This window comes from Callithrix jacchus, chromosome 6, assembly GCF_049354715.1.
Source record: "Callithrix jacchus isolate 240 chromosome 6, calJac240_pri, whole genome shotgun sequence".
Classification (NCBI taxonomy): Eukaryota; Metazoa; Chordata; class Mammalia; order Primates; family Cebidae; genus Callithrix; species Callithrix jacchus.
Genome location: NC_133507.1, coordinates 126,572,433 through 126,590,479, shown reverse-complemented (window position 1 = coordinate 126,590,479; position 18,047 = coordinate 126,572,433). Strand labels below are relative to the sequence as shown.

Below are 18,047 nucleotides of genomic sequence, written 5' to 3'. Positions count from 1 at the left end.
TTTTTTTTTAAATGGCAAGTGTTATAATTAATACCCAACTTCCTTTATAACTCACATTACCTTAGAGCTACTCCATTAAAGTTATCTCTGGGGGATGAAGCTTAAGTCTAGTAGTTTCATGGCATAATATTTAGCACATTGATTGGAATAACAGCGATATGAAATATGACAGGTGTGTCATTTTAAACAAAAGACTTATTTACAAGAGATTGAAAATAAATGGGCCTGGCCTGGGAAATGTCTTTGATTGCAAAACAGTGAAGTATTAAAAGCATCAAGTAAGAGAGTTGACGGAGCAAGAGTCTAAGTTCCTTGTTACAGTTCTGATGACAGATTTTTTTTCTTCTTTTCTTTCTTCCTTCTTTTTAAAAAAGTGTTTATAGGTTATTTCATTCCCTTTCTTACCCTTCAGTTTTACCCAAGGACTGGTACTACTTGCTCTCGATTATCTTAAATGAATATTAGAGTAACTGAAGAGATACCAGTGAAACGTTCAGGTTTATAAAGCTGCAATTCATAGATATTTTTACAACAGTTACTTCATTATAACCATTATTACATACTTAGAGGGTACCATGGACTGCCTCGTCTTGATCTTTCTTTGGATTTATTTAGATAACAGTATTTCTACCCTATCCTCATGCTTCCTTATATTAATTTCAAGATTGATGTACATTATTTTACTTAATTATCATAAGGTGCTTAATAAAACACTCTTTGGTTTGGATGCTTGTTAATATCCTGGCGTGTTCTCTGAATCAGGACGACTTGTCTGAGAAATACAGCACCAAGAATATTGGTGACCTATGTTTCTAGTTCTCCTAGTTATAAGTCTTTGAAACTAATTAGAACTGCCCAACATCAATGACATCTTTTAAGAAAGCATAAACAGTCTGTGTTTTTTTTAACTTAATTTCAACCAGTTCATCATTAGAATTGAGAGAAAGAAAATACAGGGAAAACATCTGTGAAAAAGATGGCATTCTGAGAACTAGTTAGTGGCAAACATCAAAGTGCACATAATGCTTACACACATTGGCCTCCCAGTAGGATACATTTGTATTAATATAGTGATCACTTAAAGTGTTTTATTCTTTTGTCAAGCCTTCTTACACACTTCAAATGCATTCTCACTGAGGGAAAACAATCCCTTGCTTATTGATAGCATTTGATACGCATTCTATAACATAAGTGACTATTAGGGACTGCACTTGCTTAATAAAAATTTGCAGAACAGTGGCAGATTTGGTGAGTTAATGGGCCCCAGATGCTCTTCTTGTGCTGACAGAAGATAGTGTATTGCTATCATGTACAAATCTCTTCAGATAAAAACTGCCGTGAGCTACAGTTATTCTTTTTTAGAATGCCAACACTATATCATGAATGGGGAATATGCAAATGTGTTCGGATTCTCACTACTTCACATTGAGATACTTTGATGCAAAGTGGCACTCTAAAATGTGATGCAATGGTAGTCTTCTATATGGATAACTCAGTTTCATTTAAGTTTTGATTTCCATATCTTTGACATAATAGAGAGTACAATTCTGAAGTTGAAGTTTGGCCAAATAAAAATATATCTATTAATGAGGCCATAAATATTTCTCTTTGGATAGTTTTCTAGGAAACTAAATATCAAGTAATCCCTTAATGGTTAATAAATTTGTTTCCAAAAGTTGTTCCTTCAGAACTTAAAAAAATTGATGCAGTTGCCAATATTAAAAATCAATTTTCCTCTCCTTTAGCAGATCAATTTCTGCGCCACTGATTGATTTCCAGAATTTCTAAGGAATGCAAACCTGTTTCAAATTGTAAATTAAGTTTCTTCCTGAACAACCATGAGCTATTACTGCATTAATCTATAGTGTTTTCTTATGTCAATGAAAATTTGGCGTAATGATTCTGCTTAGGAAGAATTTTTGAGTTTTCGGCACTGTGAGTTCGTATGTGTTAAAGAATTCTTCCATCACTTGAAACACACACACACACACACACACACACCGCAAAACAAGGCTTTTGCTGTAAAGGGGGCTAGGGAATTAGTATAAGACAATGGTGCAAACATTTATCTCATTTATCTTAGCACGCTTTCCCAAAAGCACTATGCTCCATCTCAAATGTGCTACAGCTTTGACAGTAAGCTAATCAGAACTCAGCAGCTGAAGTTTTATTCCGATATAATGCATCTCTCAGCCATGGTGACACAGTAAAAAATGAGGACCCATTCCCCTCATGATTATCCAACTATCCATATGTTCACAACTCTTGGGTGATTTCTTTAAAATTCCCTTTCTTTCTCCATAAACTTTAAAAGTCTTAAATTTAAAGTTGCAAAAATCTCATACTTTTCATATGTTGTTATACTGTCATCTTTAGCTCATTAAAGAATATTAGAAAATCTAAGTAATTCCTTCATAAATTTATTAAACTTTTTAATCCATTCAATACACACTGTTTGCCTTAAAAGAATCAGATACTCAACCCCATGGTCTAATGAAGAGACACAAATGACATATTTGTTAGAATCAAATCTGTTAAATAGTTTAATAAAGAAAAAGATATGCTTCAGGGAACAATGGCAGGTCAGAGAGACATGAAGGTTCACAAAGACAATAAAGGTTCTAGGTGAATAACTACTTGCATCAATTGATCTGGGAGGAGCAAAGATGACTTTTAGCACATGGCACACGCTTACTCATGGGAAGGGAGTAGCATGAAAAACAAAAAGGAAAGTTCATTGACTTTAAGGTCCTGGATTCTGATGCTAATTACATCTGTGAGTATAAACTAATTACTGAGTCTTTTTTAAGCTTACTGAACTTATTTGTAAAATGTAGATAAGGCCTCATAGGGTGAGAAAACTTGATGTAAAAATTTACCATGAAATCTAACAGAAGTAGATGTTCGCAAATAGATTATGACAGCCTTTCATATCTCACCACTTTGCCAGCTTTTCTGTACTCTAGCACATCAGAAATATTTTTTTTACTTTTGTTTTTCAATAGAATTTTACCTCACTATACAACATTCAATGTTTTTACATTATACACATTTAAACATTTTTATTTATTTAAAAAACTTAGAGATAGAGATCTCGCTATGTTTCCCTGGCTGGACTCAAACTCCTGCACTCAGCAACCCAAGTAGATGGAATGACAGCCGGTACCACTGCACCCAGCTAATGAAGTAGGTTTTTAAGTAGGTGATGCAACTTCATACTTAGGTACAAAATATAAGTAGCACATACTATTTCTTCTAAATTGCAAAAGTATCTCAATGACTTGTGCATGGGTCCATTTCACATTAAACACCTTCAGCAAGGCATGTCTTGTTTTTCCATTTTAGTCTAGTACCATGTCTAACACCCTTTAGGTACTCATTAATGTCTCCTGAGTGAATGAATGTGGCACCTGTAAGAGTAAAGAAATGACAGCAAATTTGAGCATGTCCATTCAGCAAGGGGTTCTAGACTCATGAATGAGACAACTGTTTATTGTGAGATATATATAATTATAGGAATGATGTAGCATAAATGTGTTTAAACATTGTACAATTCTTGTGGCACAATTTTCAGACAAGTTCCTAGCAAGGACGGGGTAGGAGGAGGTGATTGGGGTCTGTTCTGGGACAGGTCTAAATAAAGACCAGAACATAATAGAACTATTTGGAATAAATATAATTCATGTGTATTTTGAAGAATGAACTATAGAAATGTAGAAAGAATATATGATTAGCCGGCTAGTCTTACTCTGTCATCTTTCTCTCAGGTATATATGACTGATCACTAGGGTAGTGGTTCCTATCTATTTCCTTTTTGGCTTATTGGCACTAATCACACTCTTGTTCTTCATATAGTATGATACATGAAATAGCAGTTCCCTCTGTTTATAGAAAAATCACACTCTATTTCTAAATAAACCGAATACTTGGTATGTCTCTCCTTTCGACTTGCAAATGTTATGAGCTTCCAAAGCTGCAAGTAAAGGAAATAAGTGTCTTTCTGGTATTATAATTTCACACCAGAAAAAGCCAAGAGCAGAAATACTAGTTTTAAAAATGGCTTTTCCTAAATATTAAAGCACTAAAAATATTGATGTGTGTAAGGTATAAAGGATAACAATTAAGCAAACACTGTGTATCAACCACTCTGTTTAAGAAAAATATTATTTTACCTTTGAAGAACTGTGCCATTCCTTTCCCTCTTAGCTCAGAGGTAATCACAATCCTAAATTTTGTACATTATAATTCTCTTGCATTTCTTTACAATTATACCACAAATTTATTCCCAAATAGTACTATTTAAATATGTACCTTTCATTAAATGACATTAGATTCTATCAAATATTTTTTCTGTGTCCTCTGATGTGACTGATGTCACTGTGACTAATCAGTGATGTCACTAACGTGATGTGTCTACCATATGATCATATATGGTTATGCTTTTTCTGTTTTAATCTGTTAATATGTGTCCATTGATCAGTTTCAAATGTTAAACTCACATTCCATTCCTGGGATAAAATCTTCTTGGTCATGATACATTATCTTTTTTATATATTGTTGGGTTCAATTCACTAAGTTTTTATTAGTTTTTATTTTTGAGGGTGGCTTAGAGAAATTTATTTGCTTACAATTCTGGAGTCTAGAACTCCAAGATCAACCTGTGAACAGAGCTAATTTCTCCTGGGGCTTCTCTCCTTGGCTCATAGATGGCCGTCTTCTGTCTGTGTCTTCACATAGTCTTTCCTCTGTGTGTTCCCCAAATTTTACATCAATTCCAGAAGGATATTAATCTAATTTTTTTTCTGATGCCCTTGTCTGATTTTGGTATCAGAGTAAAGCCTGCTTCATAGAATGAGTTGGGGAAGTATTCACTCCTCTTTATTTCTGTAGAATTTCTCTTTATTTCCTCTTTATTTATCTGGAAGGATTTCTGTAGAATTGCTATTATTTCCTTTTATGAAACACAGGCATCCACTGGGGTCTTGGGGGATATCTCCTGTGGACAAGGGGGGATGCGGACTACGGTACTCTTTTTATTTTCTTTTTCTTTTTAGACAGGTTTTCATTCTCACTGCCCAGACTAGAGTGCAGTGGTGTGATCTCAGCTCACTGCAGCCTCAACTTTCCAGGCTCAGGTGATTCTCCCACCTTACCCTCCTGAGTAGCTGGGACTACAGGCAAATGCCACCTTGCCCAGCCAACTTTCTGTATTTTCCGTAGACATGTGGTCTTGTCATGTTGCCCAGGCTGATCTCAAACTCCTGGGCTCAAGTGATCTGCCCACTTCAGCCTCCCAAAGTGCTGCAATTACAGGTGTGAGCCATTGCACCCGGCCTCTACTATTTTCATAAAGTGAAAGCTGAGGTCATTTATTTAAAATCTTTCTTCCTTTTCTAAGTTCAGTGTTATAAATTATCCTCTTAGTGAAATCTCACAATTTTTCTTATCCCACAGATTTTTATAGGTAGTGTTTTTATTTTTATTTAGTTTGAATACTTTCTAATTTCTCTCTGGCTTCTTTCTTTGATCCATGTGTTATTGAGAAGTATATAAGTTATTTTCCAAGTATTTGTGGATACTCCAGAGTTCTTTCTGCTATTGAATTCTAACTAATTCTACTACAGTGATGGAATATATGTTGTATGAATTGAATTATTTTAAAACTTTTAAGACTTTTTAATAGTCCAGAATACAGTATGTTGTGTTAAATGTTCTATGTGGTCTTGAAAAAATGTGTATTCTGTTGTTGTGTTGAGTGTTCCATAAATGTTAATTAGGTCAGTTAGGTCAAGATAGTTCATATTGTTCAAATCTTCTATAGCCTTACTGATTTTTTGGTCTACTTGTTCCATGAATTGTTGAGACACAGTGTTTCACTTAATTTTGGATTTGCCTTTTTCTGTTATTAGATGATATTTTCTCTCATTTTTTTGAAGCATTATTTTTAGGTGTATAAGCATTAAGAATAATTATATTGTTTTAATGATTTGGATCCATTAAAGCTATGAAAGGACTCTATTTCTGGTAATATTTTTCTGAAATCTACTTTCTCTGCTATCAATGTGGCCATTCTAGTAGTCTCTTGATTAATGTTAGCATGGTATGTCTTTTTCCTCCCTTTTGCTTTTAACTTACTTGTGTCTTTATATTTAAAGTGGGTCTTGTAGGCAGCATATAGTTGTGACTTATTTCTTTTTTTGTGAGACAGGGTCTTGCTATGGTACCCATGTTGGAGTACAGTGGCATGATCAGAGCTCACTGCAGCCTTGAACTCCTGGGCTCAAGTGATCCTCTGGCCTCAGTCTCCCAAAGTGCTGGAATTATTGGCATGAGCCACCACTTCTGGCCAGGACTTGCCTTTTTTATCCAATTGACCATTTCTGCTTTTTATAGTCTAACATATGTATTTAATGTAACCATTGTTATGGTTGATTTTCAACAACTTATCTTGCTATTTTTCAGTCATGCTATTGTCCTATCTGTTCTTTCTTCCTCTTAGTCTGCCTTCCTTTGGGTATTTTTCATATCATTATTTGAGTGTTCTTTTGTTATTAATGTATACTTTCTAATAGTATACAGACTTACAGACAGTACATCAACTTAAAATGCTTCAGTGTATGATTTTTTTGGCTTTACAATGCCAATATGCATTAAGTAGAAACCATATTTTAAGTACCCATACAACCATTCTGCTGTCACTTTCAGTACAGTATCCAATAAGTTACGTTAGATATTCAACAGTATATTGTAAAACAGGCTTTGTGTTAGATGATTTTGCCCAACTGTAGGCTAACATAAGCGTTCTGAGTACACATAAGGCAGGCTAGGATACGCTATGATGTTTGGTAGCAATGAACTTTTGACTTACACTGTTTTCAAGTTAATGATGGGTTTATTGGAATGTAATCCCATCATAAGCAGAGAGGCATCTGTATTTCAATGTCTCCCCTCATAACCTCTGTGCTATTATTGTCATATAAAAATACATTATAAAAATAAAAAACCCCATTCTACATTGTCATTATTTTTGTTTAAACAATTTACCTTATATTTAAATAAGAAAAGTTTTAAAACACATTCATCCAAGTAATTATAATTTCTGACTATCTTCATTTATGTAGATCCATATTTATATCTGGTACCATTTTTCTTCTACCAGAAATGGCTTTCCTTTAATATGTCATGCAGTGCACCTGTTGATGATTTACTCTTTCAACTTTTGTATGTCTGGAAAATTCTTTATTTTGCCTTTGTTTTTGAAACATATTTTTGGTAGTTAAATAATTCTAGTTGAATATTTTTCTGTCAATACTCTAAAGATATTGCTCCATGATGATACCTTTGTATTTTTTTGTGTGTGAGAAATCTGCTGTTGTCCTCTTCCTTTCTCTGTATATGATGTGTTGCTCTGTTTTTAAGATTTTCTCTTTAACCATGATTTGAGCAAATTGTGTATAATGTGCCTTGGGATGGTTTCCTCATTTTTTGTGTCTGTACTTAAAGGTTCATTTGAGATTCATTAATTTGGGTTTCCAGATTTCATTACATTTAAAAAATGTTGACCATTGTTTTCCCACATATTTTTTTCTCTGTTCCTCTTTTTCTCTCATTTGGTAAATCCAATTACATGTATCTTAAACCACCTGAAGTCGCCTCACAATACACTGTTCATTTCTGTGTGTCTTTTTCATTTCAGTTTGAATATTTCTACTGCTGTGTATTCATATTTACTTGTCTGGTTTCCTGCTGTGTCTAATTTGCTGTTACTCCCATCCATAGTATTTTACATCTCAGATATTAAACTTTTCTTTTCTAGAAATTTGATTTGGGTCTTCTTTTACATCTTCCATATCTCTACTTAGCATGTTCGATTTTATCTCTACTTAACATGTTTGATTTTCCTTTAGGCTTTTAAGAGTACTAAATGCAATTATAATAATTTAAATGTCTTTGTCTGCTAATTCAAACATCTGTGTCAGTTTTGGTTTTAACTATTTTTTTCCTTATTGTATGTCTTATTTCCACATTTCTTTACATGCATGTTAATACTTTATTGGATGCCAAATATTAGAAATTTTACCTTGTTGTGTCCTCAATATTTACATATTTATAGAAATTATACATATTATATAAATTTATATAAATTATATAATTTAAGTATATTTATATTTATATATATTTATATTTATATATATTCCTGTAATATTAAATACATTTTTTGTATTGAAAACATTTTTAGAGATACAATCTGGCTCTGCTTCCCAAGTCAGAGTACAATGGCACAACCACAGTTTACTGAACTTGAACTCCTGGCCTCAAGCAATACACTTGTTCCACCTCCCAAGTAGCTAGGACTACAGTGTGTACCACTGTGGCTGGCTAATATTTACACTGTGTGTGTGTGTGTGTGTGTGTGTGTGTGTGTATATGTGTGTCTCTGTAGAGAGGGTTTCACTATATTGCCCAGAATGGTCTCCAACTCTTGGCCTCAAGCAATCCTCCTACCTTGGCCTCCCCAAATTTTGGAATTACAGGCATGAGCCACTGTGCCTAGCCCTTCCTATAATTTTTTTAAAATGTCACTGGAATATAGTTACTTGGAAAGAGTGATCCTTTTGGGTCTTGCCTTTATGTTCTGTTAGGCAGGATTATAGCAGCATTTACTCTATGCTGATTATGCCCTACAACAGGGGCAATGCCTTCCTGAATACCTTATCCAATGTCCTGTAAATTATGAGTTTTTTTCCCAATCTTGTGGTGGGGACAAACATTGGTCTCAGTCCTGAGTGTGCTCTGGGCACTGCTTTTTGAATCCTTTGGCCTAGCCTTGGTAGTTCCCTACATGCATGCTCTGATGAATACTCTGTGTAATACTTAAGGAAAACCTTCTAACTATATATGGAGTTCTTTCTATGCAGATCTCTCTTCTCTGGTACTATTCTCGTTACACTCTAACCCCCTTACATTCCCTGACTCACAGCTCCATCTCTTAGACTCAACAACTGAAAATTGTAATATGAATTTTACATCAAGTTTCATAGTATGGTATTAATTTTCCAGAAATAAGTTTAAAAATAGTGAATCTGCCCTGTTTAACAAATGGTGTTGGGAAAACTGGCTAGCCATGTGCAGAAAGCAGAAACTGGACCCCTTCCTGATGCCTTACACTAAAATTAACTCCAGATGGATTAAAGACTTAAACATAAGACCTGGCACCATAAAAACCCTAGAAGGAAATCTAGGCAAAACCATCCAGGACATAGGAGTAGGCAAGGACTTCATGAACAAAACACCAAAAGCATTGGCAACAAAAGCCAAAATAGACAAATGGGACCTAATCAAACTCCACAGCATCTGCACGGCAAAAGAAACAGTCACTAGAGTGAATCGGCAACCAACAGAATGGGAAAAAATTTTTGCAGTTTACCCATCTGACAAAGCGCTGATATCCAGAATTTACAAAGAACTCAAACAGATTTACAGGAAAAAAACAAACAAGCCCATTCAAAAATGGGCAAAGAATATGAACAGACACTTTACAAAAGAAGACATATATGAGGCCAACAATCATATGAAAAAATGCTCATCATCACTGGTCATCAGAGAGATGCAAATCAAAACCACATTGAGATACCATCTCACGCCAGTTAAATGGCAGTCATTAAAAAATCTGGAGACAACAGATGCTGGAGAGGATGTGGAGAAAAAGGAACACTTTTACACTGTTGGTGGGAGTGTAAATTAGTTCAACCAATGTGGAAGACAGTGTGGCGATTCCTCAAGGCCTTAGAAATAGAAATTCCATTTGACCCAGCAATCCCATTACTGGGTATATATCTAAAGGACTATAAATCGTTCTACTATAAGGACACATGCACACGAATGTTCACTGCAGCACTGTTTACAATAGGAAAGACCTGGAATCAACCCAAATGCCCACTGATGATAGACTGGATTGGGAAAATGTGGCACATATACACCATGGACTATTATGCAGCAATCAGAAATGATGAGTTTGTGTCGTTTGTAGGGACATGGATGAATCTAGAGAACATCATTCTCAGCAAACTGACACAAAAACAGAAAATGAAATATCGCATATTCTCACTCATAGGTGGGTGATGAAAAACGAGAACACAAGGACCCAGGGAGGGGAGTACTAAACACTGGGTTCTATTGGGGAAAAAAGGGGAGGGCCAGCGGGGGAGGGGGGAGCTGGGGAGGGATAGCCTGGGGAGAAATGCCAAGTGTGGGTGAAGGGGAGAAAGGAAGCAAAACACACTGTCATGTGTGTAACTATGCAACCGTCTTGCGTGTTCTGCACATGTACCCCAAAACCTAAAATGCAATAAAAAATTAAAATAAAAAAAGAGAAAAAAAAAGTGAATCTGGCTGGATGCAGTGGTTCATACCTATAATAGCACTCTTGGAGGACAAGGTGGGTGGATCACTTGAGTCCAGAAGTTTGACAACAGCCTGGGCAACTTGGCAAAACCTCATCTCCCCAGAAAAAAAAAAAGAAAAAACTACAAAAATTAGTTGGACATGGTGTTGTTTTCCTGTGTTCTGAGCCACTCAAGAGACTGAGGAGGAAGGATTGCTTGAGCCCAGGAGGTCGAGGCTGCAGTGAGCCATGATGGCACCATTGTATTACAGACTGGGTGATCTTGTCTCAAAAAAAAGTAATCTACTTAATATATGAAACATCTTTATTCTTTTTTTTTTTTTTTTTTTTAATTTTTTATTGGATTTTAGGTTTTGGGGTACATGAGCAGAGCATGCAAGACAGTTGCGTAGGTACACACATGGCAGTGTGCTTTGCTTTTCTTCTCCCCTTCACCCACATTTGGCATTTCTCCCCAGGCTATCCCTCCCTACCTCCCCCTCCCACCGACCCTCCCCTTTTCCCCTCAATAGACCCCAGTGTTTAGTACTCCCCTTTCTGTGTCCATGTGTTCTCATTTTTCATCACTTTATTCTTATAACTATAGCCTTCTAAGTCATATAACCAATGGCCCTAAGACCACTTAAGTCTTAAAACATAATCAGGAGCAAGATGGTCAAATAGAACCTTCCAGTGATCATCCTTCCCACAGGCATGACAAATTGGACTACAAGGCATACAGAAAAACACCTTCCTAAGAACTAAAAATCAGGTGAGTGATCACAGTAACCGTTTTTACTTCATATCACTGAAAAAGGCACTGAAGAGGATAGGAAAGACTGTCTGGATTTGCTGACAGCACTGCTCCCATATCCTCTGTTCCCCTGAAGTAGACATGTGGTACAGACAGAATCTGTGTACCTTGGGGAAGGAAGAGCACAGTGACTGTGGGACTTTGCATTGGAAGTCAATTCCACCATGACAGGGTGGAAAGCAACACCACCGACAGAACACAGCTGGCATCCATGGAGGGAGCACTTAGACCACCCCTAGCCAGAGGGAAATTGCCCAGCCCAGCAGTCAGAACCAGAGTTCTGCCAAGCCTCAGCAATGCAGGCTAACATGCTCTGGGGTCCTAAATAAACTTGAAAGGTAGTCTAGGCCATGAGGACTGCAATTACTGGGCAAGTCCTGATGCTGTGCTGGGCTTGGAGTAAGTGGACTTCAGGGTTACATAACCTAGTGAGACACCAGTTGGGCAGATAATAGGGTGCTTGCATCACTCCTTCCCCAACTCTAGGCAGTGCAGCTTGTGGCTCCAGGAGAGACTCCTGCCTTCTGTTAGAGGAGAGGAGATGCAAGAGTTAAGAGGACTTCATCTTGCAACTTGGATACTAGCTCTGACACAGTAGGATAGGACACCAGGCAGAGTCCTAGGGCCCCCATTCTAGGCGCTAGCTCCTGGATGACATTTCAAGACACACATTCTGCCAGAAGAAAACTGGCAGCTTTGAAGGGAAGAATCCAGTCCTGGCAGAATTCATCATTTGCTGACTAAAGAAAATGTGGGATATAAACAGAAGCAACAAAAGGTTAAAAAGCAAGAGGATGAAGTTAAAGTGTAGAGTTTTCATTAGTCTTCTCTTTGCCTGTTTGTTTGTTTATGCAATCAGTGTTGTCATCAGTTTAAGATTATGGGTTATATGACAGCATTTGGAAGCCTCAAGAATCTCAAATAAAAAACACACAGCAGATACACAAAAAACAAGAAATTAAATCATACCACCAGAGAAAATCACCTTCACTCGAAATAAGATAGGAACGAAGGAAAGGATGAGAAGACCACAAAACAACTAGAAAACAATTAACAAAATGGCAAAAGACCTTACCTATCAATAATAATACTGAACACAAGTGGACTAAACTCTGTAATCAATAGATGCAGAGTGGCAAAAAGACCTAATGATCTGTTCCCTATAAGAAATACGCTTTATCTATAAAGACAGACATAGATTAAAAATAGATAGGAAAAGATATGCCATCCCAATGGAAACTAAAAGAGAGCAGGAGTAGGTATATTTATATCAGGCAAAATGGATTTCAAGGCAAAAACTATAAAAAGAGACAAAGAAGGCCATTATATAATGACAAAGGGCTCAACTCAGCAAAAGGATATAACAATTATAAATGTATATGGATCCAACACTGGAACACCCAGGTAAATGAAGCAAAGATTATTAGAGCTAAAGAGGGAGAGAGACCCCAATACCATAATGGTTGGAGACTTCAAAACTCTACTTTCAGCATGCACAGATCATCAAGACAGAAAAATCAACAAACATCAGATTTACTCTCACTATTACAGACTAAACAGATTAAACAGATATTCATAGAATATTTCCCGCAATGGCTATGGAATACACATTCTTCTCCTCAGCACATGGATCATTCTGAAGGGTGGACCATTTATTAGGCCACAAAATAGGTCTTAAAACATGCAAAAATATTCCTGAAATTATATCAAGTATATGTATTCTCTGACTACAATGTAACAAAACTATATATCAGTAAGAGCATACATTTTGAAAACTATATATAAACATACTGAAATTAACCCATATACTTCTGAATGACCAATGGGTCAATGAAGAAAGGATGGCTTTGGCTATTCTTCACAAAAACAGAAAAAACAATCCTAAAATCTGTATGATACCACAAAAGGCCCAGAATAGCCAAAGCCATCCTGAGCAAAATTCAAAAAACTAGAGGAATCACTTTACCTGACTTCAAATTATACTACAGAGTTAAAGTAATCAAAACAGTATGATACTGGCATAAAACCAGAGTCATAGATTAATGAAACAGAACAGTGACTAGAAAGAAATCCATGTATCCACACTGAAATCATTTTTGACAAATAAGCCAAAAACATACATTTGGGAAAGAACAGTCTCTTCAATAAATGGTACTGGGAAAACTGGATATCCATATGCAGGAGAATGAAACTAGACTCCTATCTCTCACCATATAAAAAAAATGAAATCTACATGGATTAAAGAGTTATATATAAAATCTTATTATGAAACTACTACAAGAAAACATCAGGGAAACTTTCCAGGATATTGGACTGGGCAATGATTTCTTGAGTAATATGCTACAAGCACAAGCAACCAATTGCAAACATGGACAAATGGGATCACAGCAAATTAAAAAGCTTCTTCACAGCAAAGGAAACAGTGAACAAAGTGAAGAGACAATCCACAGAATGGGAGAAAATATTTGCAAACTATGTATCTGATATGGTTTGGCTCTGTGTCTCCACCCACATCTCATGTTGAATTGCAATTCCAAATATTGGGGGGAAGGACCTGGCGGGAGGTAATTGGATCATGGGGGTGGATATCCCCCTTGTTGTTCTCATGATAGTGAGCTCTCATGAGATCTGATTGCTTAAAAGTGTGCAGCACTTCCCGCCTTGCTCTCTTTATCGTGGCCTGACATGTGAAGATGTGCTTGCTTCCCCTTTGCTTTCCTCCATGATTGTTAAGTTTCCTGAGGCCACCCACTCATGCTTCTGGTACAGCCTGCAGAACATTTTTTCTAACTTTTTCTTTCTAAACTTTTTTTTTTCATATAATATCCAGCCTTAGGTAGTTCTTTATAGCAGTGTGGGAACAGACTAATACACTATCTGAAAATGGACTGTTAACCAGTGTATACAAGGAGCTCAAACAACTCCAGAGGAAAAAAATCTAAAAATTTCATTTTAAAAATGGACAAAATATCTGCACAGATATTTCTCAAGACATTAAAATGGAAAACAGGTATATTAAAAGATGCTCAACATCATTGATCATCAGAGAAATGCAAGTCAAAACTAATAAGATATGTCACTGCAGTTAAAATGGCTTTTATCCAAAAGACAGGAAATAACAAATGCTGGCAAGTATGTGGAGAAAAGGGAACCTTGTTACACTGTTGGTGGGAATGTAAATTAGTACAACCATTATTCAAAATGGTTTTGAGGCTCCTTAAAAAACTAAATAAAGAGCTACCATAAGATCCAGCAATCTTACTGCTATGTATATAGCTAAAAGAAAGGAAATCAGCATATCAAAGAGATGTCTGCACTCCCATGTTTACTGCAGCACTATTCACAATCGCCAAGATTTGGAAGCTATCTAAGTGTTCCTCAGCAGAGGAATGGATCAAGAAAACGTGGTACATATAAATAATCAGGTACTATTCAGCCATAAAAAAGAATGAGATTCTGTGTTTTCAAAGAAATGGATGGAACTGGAAATCATTATGTTAAGTAAAATAAGCCAGGCACCGAAAGACAAACTTTCAACATTCTCACTTATTTGTGGGATCTAACAATTAAAATAATTGAAGTCATGGAGATAGAGAGTAGAATGATGGTAACCAGAGGTTGGGAAGGCTAGTGTGTGTTGGTGTGTGTGTGGGGGTACAAAAATATAGTTAGATAGAATAAGATCTAGTATTTGAGCATAACAGGGGACTACAGTCAATTTATTGTACATTTTAAATGACTAAAATAGTATAACCAGATTGTTTGTAATACAATTACAGGATAAATGCTTGATGTGATAGATACCCTGCTTACTCTGAGGTGATTACTATGCATTTTATACCTGTATCAAAACATCTCATGTACCCCATAAATAAATACTTACCACACAACTACAAAATTAAAAAAGAAACGTAATGGAAGAACACTAAGCTAAGAATGTGATCAGTAGCTGAGGGCAACATCCTTTGGAGGTCTAATCACTTACTTCTTTCCTACACAAGGATGATATGAAATTAGTCCTGAGAACGGCAAGTTTTATGTGGTTGGTTTTTGTTTGTTTGTTTGTTTTTTTGATACAGGACCATAAAGGGAATGTAGCTGAGCTGGCAGACTGAAAAAAAGCCATATCTAGGCTCAGGGCTCTTTCCCTGTCCTGACAACATACATGCTGCCATCATGAGCCGCAGTCACAGTCAGTCAGCTGTCAAGTCTTCCTTCCAAAAATTCTCTGGACCTATGGCTTTTATCATTCCATGGCTGAATTTTTGGAATTGCCTCCAACTTGCTCTTGACCTACCTCTGTCTCCCTAATTCTATTACCCATCTTATTTACCAAACCAACATTTATCAATGCTAAACATCACTTTCATAATTTTTCTAAGCTACCCAAAACCTTCACTAATACTCCATTGCCTAAGAAAAATATTCTCCTTATCTTTGTATCCCAGATTTGTACCCTTTTTACCTTTCCCATTACATTATCCTCTATTCATCTTGAAGTACCACAGAGTGATTCCTGTTTTTTTTTTCTCATTTGTATTTATCCTTTGTTGAAAAAGCCTCTGACCTCACGTTTAAATGCTGCACTGTCACTCCTCCTGGGACCTGGTCTTTCTAGAACATTCTCTCATCTCTACTCTCCATCCTGCCCGAGAACACTTTAGCATTTCGTCCAAGAATATGTACCACTTTCTACTCTGCACTACACTGATTTATGGGCAACCTCAATGAAGGCAAAGATAGTATTTTATTCATCTTTACAAGATAAACAGTTACAGTTTGTAACAATACTATGAAGTCTCTGCTCCATCTTTTTTTCCCCCAACTGACACAGAGAAAAGACTATGAAAGATTGCTCCTAGGAAACTCCATTCTCTTTGCATTTCTGAGATCTACCAGGGTGAACTACATTTCCTACTCAAATTATAAATGCTTTCATGATTCTCAGACCCTGGTCTAATATTTCTGCTATTAGCAAGAAATTGATACTGATTAAACCATCGAAAAGAAGGGGCACAAGCTCCCTTAAAGCAAGCCACCATTATTCACTATTGACCAATAAAAAACAAACCTGTAATTCCACTATTTATAATATATGTTTTCTCACTGTCTAGTGACCCCCCCCTTTTTTTTTTTACCAGCGATAGAGAGGAAGGAAATTAAAACTTATTGCCAACTTAGCATGTGTCAGAAATCACAGTAAGTATTTCAATGTGTGTTATCTCATTTAATCCTTAAAAAACTCGCTGAGTTAGACTTCATTATCTTCATTTTACAGAGGAGGAGACTCAGGCTAAGAAGGGTTATGTCATAAAGTTTGCAAGTGGAACAGCAGGGATCTGAAGGGTTACTGACTTCAAAGCACAAATTCCTTCTACCGTGTGACTTTGAGAAGATTTTGCTAATGACTTTGCCATGAAGAACTACATATTTCTACTACTTAACACTATCTACTAAAATAAAATTTCATACCAATCTATATAAAAGAGCATATGATGTTTCTTTTTTTATGATATTGGAAAGTCTAATAGGGTCTATTAACTTTCTGGGTGTTTTTCATGGGAAAATTACTGGGATTTTCTTTCTTTTTTTTCATCTTTTAAGTTCAGAGGCACATGTGCAGGTTTGTTACTTAGGTAAACTTGTGTATTGCAGGTCTGTTGAACATATTATTTAGTCACCCAAATATTAAGCCTAGTACCCATTAGTTACTTTTCCTGATCCTCTCCCTCCTCCCACCCTCTACCCTCCAATAGGCCCCAGAGTGTGTTGTTCCCCTCTATGTGTCCAGCACACAAGGTTTTTAAAAATAGTTCTTGATGCTCTCAGAAATAAGAGTGCCGTAATAAGTTGTTTGGAGTCTCACATACCTGGAAACTTTTCCAAGATGGGCATGAACTACTGTTTGCATTGTGTCAGAGCAGGGGAAAAGGGTAAAATGAGGTGGATGCTAAGTGATGCCATAGATAATTTACAGTTCATGGGAATGAAGCAACAGAAAGAACCACAGATGAATCCAAAGTGTGTGGCCTTGTGATTGAAAGATGGCATTATTAGAAAGAAGACCCAAGGGAAAAATGGTGTAGCATCAGGCCAACAGTCTAGATGTAGCAGAAACAGCATGGAGTGCCCTGGGACTCACATCTCCCTTTCATTGCCACCCCCACCAAGATTTTTAATGCCACCTAAGACAGCTTAGTTTTCTTGGCAGCCAAACTGAGCTATTGCTGGCTCATCAATTGTGTGCAGTCAGCTAAAAACCCTGGAGACCTTTTTTATGCTAACTGCTGTTAAACCAGATCATCTTTGCCTGATGAATGTCTATGGAGAGCCGGTGGTATATGGGGCACTACGCTAGGCACTGAGATTGTAAAAGTAGCAGGGTAGTCCTGAGCCCTGCACTGGCAGGGCTTCTAACACACCAGAAATCACAGAGTGGAGTAAGTGTTACCAAACCTACCTGGCCAAGGCTACCTTCAGCTTTCACCTTGACAGAGATAACATCTCTTGACTAATCTGCATTTACTCCTTATGGTCTATTTTCCACCAAAAAGCTACATGTAATTATTAAAAAAGTAAAAGCAAAACAAAGCAAAAATGTTATTATAACAGTCCCTTGCCTAAAGCCTCCCAGTTAGCTTCCAACCACATTTAGAAGAAAATCCAAAGCTTCCACAGCTACCAAGCCCTGCCTGGGCTGCCTGGGGCAGCCTCTCCAACATCATCTGCACAGCTCTGGCCTGGATCATGGTATTTCACCCAATCCAGCCTCACTGCAGGTCCTCAAACAGGCAAACCATGCCCCTCCTCAAGGTTTTGGAACATGCTCTTTTCCATACTGTGGTGCTA

General features: G+C 36.7%; 1 protein-coding gene across 6 annotated transcripts in view; it reads right to left on the bottom strand.

The window, feature by feature from the left end:
- The window catches only part of PARD3B (par-3 family cell polarity regulator beta), a 1,139,106-nt gene that overhangs the window by 421,242 nt on the left and 699,817 nt on the right, over positions 1-18,047 (bottom strand). The gene's annotated exons all lie outside the window — the stretch shown is intronic.